This window comes from Alosa alosa, chromosome 7 (genome assembly GCF_017589495.1).
Source record: "Alosa alosa isolate M-15738 ecotype Scorff River chromosome 7, AALO_Geno_1.1, whole genome shotgun sequence".
Taxonomy (NCBI): domain Eukaryota; kingdom Metazoa; phylum Chordata; class Actinopteri; order Clupeiformes; family Clupeidae; genus Alosa; species Alosa alosa.
The window spans coordinates 31,681,405-31,692,007 of record NC_063195.1 but is presented as its reverse complement, the minus strand read 5'-3'; positions in this window follow the sequence as shown (position 1 = coordinate 31,692,007).

Genomic DNA, 10,603 nt, shown 5'->3' with positions numbered 1-10,603 from the left:
GTTTTCTAAATCACTGCTCTGAATGCAACAAATGGGTAGCCTATGAGTGAATGGACATCAGCTAACATTAGCCTAAAGCTAACGACATGTGCTATTGTTAGCTAAAACTGTACAGACAGAAACACCAGTTCCAATGATAAAGTCTGAATTAAACGAAGTAGCACCAAGACAAGTATATTTACATGAAAACATACGTGATATTGTTATAATCTGCCATACACACCCATTGGAATGCTAGTCAGGATACCATGAGCTTAACTGCCCGAAAGACTACTAGCATGCTAACAACGATGCTAACTTTACCTTAGTTTTCAAGTTAATCACATAGGCTAAACACACATTTGGCTAACTATCTGTCAAACTGAACATAATTTTGGGTTATTTCATCAGAATTTTAATTTCAAGTTCATCAGAAAGTTCCCACCATTGAATGTAAACTATTTGTCACAGCAGCACGCATGGAATCATTCTCTGTGTGGACTGAAGAGGAGAAACAGGAGGAACGGTTGGGCAAACATTTTATTAGACCTCTCATCTGCCTTGCAAAAACATAAACTTCATTGTTGTCTCTGCTTAACATATTCAGTGCACTGTATATTTAGTCCCTGTAGGCTAACTTCCAGCAACAAGGTTGGGCTGTAGCAGACAAGAAAATCGTTTCATTTATCAATATAGGTCTTATTACATTTTCTAACTTTAAGAGGAGACAAGTTTTAAAAAGGAAAATACTGGAAATCTTAGTCACTTTTAACCGTGATGCTAGCAGGCGAGATGCTAATGGTCTAATCCGATTCAATGATCTAGACTAGGCTGGAACTAAAAGTGGTATCGCCAGACTCGGAGAGCGGCTGGATGAACTGGAGAAAACACAAGGGGAGGTGGACAGTGTTGCCCACCCAATTGGGCTTCTTTTGACTTCGTCGGGCGGGGGAAAATAAGCTTTAGGCGGGCAAATAAAATTTTGAGTTGAATGGTTCTCTATACATACAGTCGGCAACTAGTCATAATCGTGGTTACCGCCCCCAGTTGCCGTGGTTACCGTGGCTGAAAAGCCCCCTAGGGGGAAAACATTTGTTTCGATTGCATGTAATCTAATGGAGGTGCACCGGCTTGAGTCCAGAAAGCACCTATAAAAATATTAAATCTTTTAGCAAACATCACTAACTCAACTGAGAGTTATCTGTGTGTCAAGGAGGTTAAGGGTAACATTAAGTTCCCTCATTTTGCTAATTCCAGTTAAACGGCCAGAACTGTCTCGAGTGTACTCATTGTAGAACTGCTTTCAATGGCGGACTGTGTAGCTTCGGTTTAGCAAGCTAACCCTTTTGCCTTAACATCACATACTCGTAAGTTGCATCTGAATTTATTCTCACATGAATGCACATTCCCTACAATGGCCGTGGGAATAGTTTTAACAAGTAATGTGTACCAGTTGGTTATGTTACACTGACGATATAAAGTTAGCCAGTTAGCAACCTAATGATGCTACCATTGAATATAGCTTCCAGAGAAATTTGTTGTCAACATTGGGTAATCGAGGGTGAATTAAGTTGTTAGCATACACTGGGCAGTTAAGTAAACACAATTCCTTCAAATTATTGTGTTCAGAAACAAGCAGAACTCCACCTGAATGTAAAACGAATGTATAAAGTCTAACTTAGCTAGCTCGTCCATTGACTTCTATTGTGTGAGGTTAGCATGCTTTCCCCCTCGTGGGGGGCGGTAACCTTTCCGAACATCTTAACCGACTGTACCTATGACAAAATCGTTGTTGGGGCGGTTTTTTGCTCTAGATGGCGGGTTTTTGAACGTGATTGGGCGGAAATCACTCAACCCAATCTGGCAACACTGGAGGTGGGAAATGAGTGTAATTCCCTAAATGGTGGAATACCCCTTTAAGTACTTAATGAGAGGATATACAGGGCTAAGTTGATGTTGCCTATAAACAATAATTCATGTTCATATAAACAAGGTCACTAAAACATAATTATATATTTCATACCTGTGTTGCAGCATGTAGGCTAATGTTAGCTGCATTATAATGACATGCCATGTTGGAAATGCTAAAGTTTAAGTATACTTGATCTTGTGAGGGAAATTTGGTCTCTGCATTTATCCCAATTTGTGAATTAGTGAAAAACACTCAGCACACAGTGAACACACAGGTAGGTGAAGCACACACTAATCCCGGCGCAGTGAGCTGCCTGCTACAGCGGAGCTCAGGGGGCAGTGAGGGGTTAGGTGCCTAGCTCAAGGGCACTTCAGCCGTTACTACATAGAGCTTGAGTAGGCTAATCTAGCTGAACTGTTTGTTGTGTGCTTGTGTTTATGTTATTTTTTCCTTCATTTCCAACACAGGAAATGGCTATAATAATATAGAATAACATTGACTTTTTGTTTTGATTTACATAACTTTAGCCAAAATGCATCCTAGCCTTTTTAGTGTTTTAAAAAATAGCGATTTTGACGTGATCATGTCTCAAAATAGTAGGACTAGTGACCCTACGATTCCCATTCACAAAAACACCCTAGGATGCATTTTGGCGAAAGTTATACTTTAACCATGAGCGTTACTATACTACTACCAGAGAATGTCTAATAAGGGGAGAACCGCCACTCTCGGGAACTGGTTGCAGTTCCCATTCTGGTTCCATGTGAGGGCGCTCATGAATAAGTGCAGAATGAATGGAGGTCTATGGAGCTGTACCCTCAAAATCCACTTTTCTCACGTTATATTTCTTTTTGTAGAAATTTAAATGTTGCAGTCGAAAGAGGGGGCAAAGAAAATACAAACAGCTGAGTATTATATTTTTTGAGTCACGTAATTGTTCTAAAAAGCCTTTCAAATGTGTCAATGACGTCATTCATTAGCAGAAAGCTAGTGTGTTGTGGGCAACAATGACCCAACCTGTAAGAAATCGAAAGGACGTGACTACTCATTCATTCAACTTTTGACCTATAATCCATATTGAGCTTGCAGAAACCACAATCAAATCTTCGATTTCTTAACGACAACCAAGTGAAAGAGACAAATTTAGCCGTCTAGCTCCATAGACCCCCATTGTTTTTGCACTTATTCGTGATCGCCCCTAGCGAACTGCAACAGATTGCAGGGACAATGGAGTTAATAGGGAGTGATCCGGCTCTCCGTAAACGGGCTCTGCTACTACTAAACAGGGAGCTAGGCTAATTGTTTATACAAAAGTTAAATTTAAGTGTAAGCTACAGAGAAAACTTGTTCAACAGAAATGTTCGCAAATTGTGTGATGTGAACGCACGCACCTATCGAGCAGGTAAGACTGATGTTAAAGGGTTCAGGATTTTGGACATAGGACCTCATTTCCAAGTAAGCAAGTCTGATATTTATCAGTGGAGACCGTTTTCAACATGTTTCATCCAGTCCTTCTAATTTCAGAGTTTGCAGGTGCTAGGCTTGTGCAAGTCAACGGTATGTGGTAGCCTGACACTAAAAACAGTCTTACCCACTCCAAAGTACACACCAAATATCACACTTGCTTACTTGGAAATGAGGTCCTATGTCCAAAATCCTGAACCACCCATTTAACGTTACATCAACATCATCCAAGTTAAGGACAACCTTACATTTTTTTAAAGAAAAAATCTACATACCTGAAAGACATCCGACATCGCTAGTAGGCGTTGAAGACGTCTTCTGTTCATCTCATTTCTTCTCCGTTGGTTGGTTTAACGGAGAAGGATGATAAAAACTAACATAACACCTGGAGCCGGCATTTTCATCAATGGAACGTCTACTAGGCTACTTTCGTTGATGCGTGTGACGTAGGAGAACTCGTAATGACGCATCGAGTGGTATCCCATTTAGTAGGTAACGATTTCAATCCCTTAAAGGGAAACTTGGCAGGATTTCCCCCTCTGCTGGAGAAATTGTGCATTATGCTATTTCAAACTGTGGGAAAAGGTAACGATAAAGCACATGGATTCAAGCTAGCGAACGGTTAGCATAAGTTTGGCAGAACTATGTGGATGTTACAAGGTAAGAAACACGATTTAAAACAAGTTACCTGTTTCTCACTTCTCTTTCCAGGACGGTAATGTTGCAAGGTTGGTTTTCCGCCTGGGGACGCTAGGCGCAGCGGGGAAAGTCACCATTTTCACCGGAACAGGTCATTTAACCATCCAAATGATTTCTAAACGGGTTTAATATGAAATAGTTGCCAAGTTCCCCTTTAACACTTCTCACTCCATTGTGAAGGGGCACTCCCCAGTGAAGGACACTTCAATGAAGTGGTAGGGTAAAGGGAAGAGAATTGGGACTGGCCCAATACTGGTCGGGGTTCAAACCGGCAACCAACCCTCCGGTTACAGGTCCGCGCTATAACCAGTCCCTGTCAGCTGCCTGAAAAGTTTGAGTGTTTAACATTTACAGTGGTCTATTTTATAGTGTATTGGCCCTGACTAAGTTTGTGTGATGTTTAAACCACAATCCTTGTTGATACAAGTACCAATGTACTATAATAGAGCCGCCCTATCAACAGATGGATTCGGTAGCAGCTAGCTGTTCTCCCTCGTAGCCGGAGGAACCACTGGCTTTCTCCTTGTCACCAGTAGTGCTATCGGGGTGGCGGTACTTGCTCGACGGCTACTCAGTGGAACCACAGGCGTGCCTGCTGTGGCGCTAACTGAGCAGCAGTTAAACTAGAGAAATCTCTCAGCGAGACGTTTCTTATCAAACGAACACTTACAGTTCATCTCAGAGCAACTGACCAAGCCTAACGTCGCACTTAGCTAGAAACTAGCAGCAGTATGCTACGTTAAGCTTCCCAGGGCTGAAACTAAGCTAAGGGGCTGAAACTTCAATAACGTTAACGTCAATAACTAAAAGGTAAACACCTGGCATGTATTAACCACTCACTTTTTGAGACGGGGTTTACTACCTACTTTCAATGTAACATACTGTTTTGGTAGTTACTTCTATCATAGAAACCCAAGCTTCTTTCGTCTCGTCACTTCTCCCTCTTGTTTCTCTCCTTCTGTGTGCATACTCCACCCCTTTCCCCCCACCAGATCTGATAGGCGGAGATTGGTAGCTGACAGTTAACTTGTTCTATGATATTTCTTGTCTCCGTTATCAACCTAGGTTTTCCTCAACATGAAAACTACAGTTCATCTCACACAAACCTCAAATTAGCAAAAATGCCAACAGTCCATTTGGGAGAATAACTAGCTAACAGACAAATAGCTAGCTAGCAGACTAATAGCTATAACGTGCAGGTTAGACAATAATGCCTAATGTAATGCCACTATAAAATGCCTTATGTGAAAAATCAATTAGCTAGTAGCTAGAGGGTTGTGAATTAACCCTGGGCTACACTCATAAATTGCATCTTAATTTATTCACACATGAATGTACATTCCCCACAATGTCCGTGGGAATAGTTTTAACAAGTAATGTGTACCAGTTGGTTATGTTACACTGACGATATAAAGTTAGCCAGTTAGCAACCTAATGACGCTACCATCGAATAGCTTTGTCGTCAACATTGAGCAATCAAGGGTGAATTAGGTTGTTAGCATACACTGGACACTTAAGTAAACACAATTCCTTCAAATCATTGTGTTCAGAAACAAGCAGAACTCCACCTGAATGTAAAACAAATGCCATTGTGTGATGTTAGCATGCTTTCGCCCACATATGGGGGGCGGTAACCTTTTCGAACCTCTTAAAGATGCACTATGCAGGTCTAGTTATTCCTTTGCTGTTTCTGGGTTTTTGCCGGATTTGGGCTTGCATTTTTTACTACACAGCTCCCCCTGCAGCTTTGGTAGCAAGTGACTGCTACGCTAAACCCCCACTAGCTAGCGAGCTAGCCATCAAGAAACTACCCAGATAGCAAGCACACGTTGGCACAACGGCATATCATGTGTTGGCATGACGTTGTTTGTGCCAACTTAATTTTGTCCGGAGGGGTAACGTTGTTTTGATGTTGGCACAGAAAAAAACTTTGTGCGTCTGTTGTGTGACGGGGGGTCAGCTTGTGGGTTTTGTAAGGGCCAGCATGAGGGACAAGACCTACAAAGTTGTGGTGAGTTTTTGCAGGGAGGTCGGTAACGTTAATGCTGCTAGTTAACATTAGCTATAGGCTACTGTAGCCTTCATACTGTATGAGTCATATCAATCATTAACCTAGGAATACTTCTTTGTGCATTTAAACATTTGATAAATTTGAAAATCCAAAACCTTTCTTTTTAGTAAACTATGTGTACACGAACAATGTTCTCAATGCTCAGAGTTCATGTGTAGAGACACTGATGATACTTTGATCAAAGTTTTATGTTGTGTTTTGGGCGACTTGAGCGTCAAGCAGAAAGTTGAAAGTCAGTCAACTTTATGGTAATGAGCTATGACGCGGTTCAGCGACCAACGACCAACGACCAGCAACCAATCGAAATAGACGGCCTTTAAATAAAGTAGTAAGATAGAACTTGTGTGATCGAACGTAGAATGCCCTCACGTCAGAGCGGCCAAAGCGTCCCTGTATTTTTTTGACAAGCATCCTTGACAGGGCGACCCAAGCTTCTTTGGAAGCTGAAGTCGGTGGCGGTGTGTACGTACAGTTAGTGTTTTAAAAATAGCTGTGCCTATGAATAATACTCATCATAAATGCTCAAACATTGCTTCCTAGATAATGTGAATTCCAAGCTACAAAACTGAAGTAATTCTAAGGACTGACAATTATATGAATATGATAAAGACAGGATTTGAACAGAAATATTTTACAGGCTTTTGGTTTTGGGACCCATTCTTGATAAAGAAAGTTTTAACAAAATCTGAGATGGTGCAGCAAGAACCATTCAGGTCTGTGACGTCTCCTCTTCCTCCCTCCACTCCGGTCACTGCTGTACTTCAGCCAGTTCTTGATTTGGCTGTCACACTCGCTGGCAGTGATGTTCTGTGCTGCCGCAGCACCTGAACAGGTAACAGTTCTTGATCATTGAAAATACAATGCACTAATTCCAGGAGAATCAAAAAGTGTCTATTAAGCACACTATATTTATTTTTTCTTTTACAATGACAGCAATGCAGTGGCATTGAGACACCTCTTATAGCTGCAGTAATCCGTAACGCTGCAAAAGCCTTCTTTTGGCCTCCTCGCCCAAGCCAGTTGAATTGGGTTGCAAGCGTGTCGGTGATGAGGTGACGCATAATCCTCCTTACAGCATCCCCAGCATTCATCCCACCGAGTGCTGTAAGGTGTGCTGTCTACAGATAAGAACAGAAATGTACAGATGTATATAGATTTTATACAGTTAAGAACAAAAAATATTCATACCCCAAGCAAATATTAATTTAATGTTGATTTTCTCTTAACCAATATCAAAAGCAAAATTGGAGTATAAAGACTATCATAGTTTAAAACAAATTATTATTATCGATTGGTACAATAACAGCGCTATCAGTCTTAAGAAAATAAATGCTGCCAACCAACCACGTTGATCTTCTCTTAAATCATGTCAGCCAATCATAGCCATATCCGTCCGGGTGACCTGTTTCCTTTTTGCAAAGAGACATTATATGTTACCAAGTGTATGCGTTTGTTTTCTTAAAAACATGTTGTAGGCCTAGCAGTAAGTTTGCCAAGTCATAGCCTCTTCAGCAGAGTAGTTTATATTACTCAAAGTGCTAATTATGTGCACCATTTAGTATTAGGCAAATCAAAGGTAGCCCTATCTGTAATCAATAATAAGCAACAACAGCAAGACACAACATTGGTAATTTGACAACAGCTTAACCATCTTAACCTATTCCTCTAGCCTGGAATAAACAACCATTAAATACCTGCACATACAGTAGGTAACGTTATCTTTGCATAGCCTATAATTTGCACTAGACTTTTACAGAAAAAATTTGTTTCGTCCCCAGGGGCCAAACCCCCCCATGCCTATACATGCGTGAGACTGAGACGCCTGTTTATTTTGTTTTAAGTGCGTGCAGGGTGTGAGAGGGGAATTGATGTGCTTTGATTCCAGCTTGGTAGTTGTAGTCTGTGAAATTTAAAAGCACGTGTGTGTGAAGTATCCAAACAATGACACCTTCATTTCATTATGGCTGCTTTAGCAACACACCTTAAGCTACTGTGTAGTGGGTCCCATTTAGAAGTGGCTACTTCATTCGCGCTTTCCTTGACTCATGGAGCTGCGTGAATTTTATTACAACTTTTCGCCACGATATGGCCGTTTAAGTCCGCTTGATACTGTAAGGCGTAAGCCATTGGTTTCAAAGGAGATTGTTTTTTTGTAAGCCAGCATAGCCTATTGACAATTTATGTTGTAAATAGGCCTACCTTATAAGCCTACCTGTAGCTTAGGGAAGCTAACAGCTTTCTATTAGGATCTAGTTTGTTAGTTACAGTTTAGTCATAACTCCCTGATACATTTTTGCATTTAGAATAGCCAGAGCGTGGATATCTCAATCGGAAAATTAAACAATATCGGGTGCCTATGGACTAGGCTGGGTGAACCCAGCCTGATCTGCCCGCTATTTATTTTTGGATTTCTTAAAAGATTGAGCTTGGTCTGGTGAAAGCCAGACTAGCTATGGACCTCAGTTACACAATGCAAGGGAACATGAATCAGCCTATATTTGCACGAACAATAACGGACAACAGCTCTTCAACTTTGGCCCGTTAAAATGTGTATGAACAGTCTAGCGACGCATTTCATCAAGGCCCATTTGGACATGTCAGTTATTTGCACCACTGGTTAGATGTAAAACAGCATTTCGTTTCAGACTACTGTTACTTAAAGCTACTTAATTTGTGCATTAACAATAACGTTTCAGACTACTGTTACTTAATTTGTGCATTGACAATGAAGTAGTGATGTAGTACTCGAGTCCGGTCTCGAGACCAATTTCTGCTTTCTCGGTCTCGTCTCGGACTCGTTCCTTCAAAGACTCGGTCTCGGACCACAGTGGGAGGAGAAGGACTCGTAATTTCAGACCGAGTCCTCGAGACCAACGCATTTTTTATGTTCATATAAAAAACAGACAACACATAACAACAATAATAATAAAATGCAATGTTGACCGGCATTATTTAAAAATGACATCCCATGGTGCAATGCAAAGATACTGCCGTCAGAGCCGTTTATTTATTTCTATGGCTCTGCTGCCGGTGAGTGTCTGTAGGTCAGCATAGTCCACATTAAGACATTAAGACTGCTCCTCTAAACAATTCCCAATCTAGCTTAGTCTGTAGGCCTAACTGTTGATTATTAACTGGGGTGATATTAAATTATGAATATTAAAACTGACATTTTTTTATGGTCTTGGTCTCGACTCGGTCTCGACTCCTAAAGGACTCGGTCTCGACTCGGACTTCCTTCCTCAAAGACTCGGTCTTGACTCGGACTCAACTGTATTTGAAAACCAACAGACTCGATCTCGACCCTTCAAAGACTCGGTCTTGACTCGGACTCGGCATAGGCGGTCTCGTCCCCATCACTACAATGAAGTATTACATGAACTAAAGATGACTAAAATCTTATGTAGAAGAAGAAACCTTCACAAAAAATCCATCCATCCAAAAATGACCTTTGTTTTTGATAGCTGTTGAAAACGGCATGGAACTGACAGAGATGTTTTTGTTTATAAATAAATAAATAAATAACATTATGCTGATACCTTTTGCTTTTCCCAAATACAATGTAGCCTACAGGTGTAAGTGACCTTTCATCAATCCAGTTGCAATGGATGAACTGCCTACTTGTGATTGTTTAAAGATTTTAAAGGTTTTATAACAATGCTACATCTTCTTTGGCTATTCTACAATCTATTCACCTTTTCAGCACCATTAGGCTACTTTCTGTGCAGCCGCACACACACACTCAGGCATGCCAAACAAGCATACACAAAAGTTTCAAAAGTGGGGGATGGAGTAAAATATGGAGACAAATTGAAGTATGATTTATTTTCGCGGCGGTCATATTTTGTACCGCATAGTTACTATACTAGGTACATCTAGTTATTCATCAAAGGTGGCGACTGCTCTAGATCCACGATTTGAGGACCTCAAGTGCCCAGAGCAGAGAGGGAGCCAGTGTGGGCAACGCTAAGTGAGTTGGTGAAGGGGGAAAAACTTGCTCTGCAGCCTCTGAACCCTGAGCCACCCAAGAAGAAAATAGCCCTGCTACTGATGGGATCAGACACAGAATCAGATGAGGAAACACCAGAAGACAATACTGTGGCGAGGTACAAGGTAAAGTAGCCTAGAAATCTAGACACGCCCTAGCTAGTCTAGCAACTCTCCGTTGGCTTGTGAGCTCCAGAAATCGAAACTTAATCAGGCCAATGAAATCGTGTATAGAGTCGTTAGGTGGGCTTAACATAATGATTGATGGCAGAGTCGCAACGGTTTGGATGTTGCTGCTGGCGAACAGTGTGACACGAGTTAAGCTTTTATTAAGTTGGCAAACGTTTGAACTAGCCAACTAGCTCCGCTGGTGGGAAACGCATGGGACTCATAGTGCTGCCGCTGTCCTATTGTGTGCAGAAGGAATTTGAAAGACAACTAATTATCCCGCCCCTCGGACTGATCACTGCGAACGGTGAGTGCCCAGACCC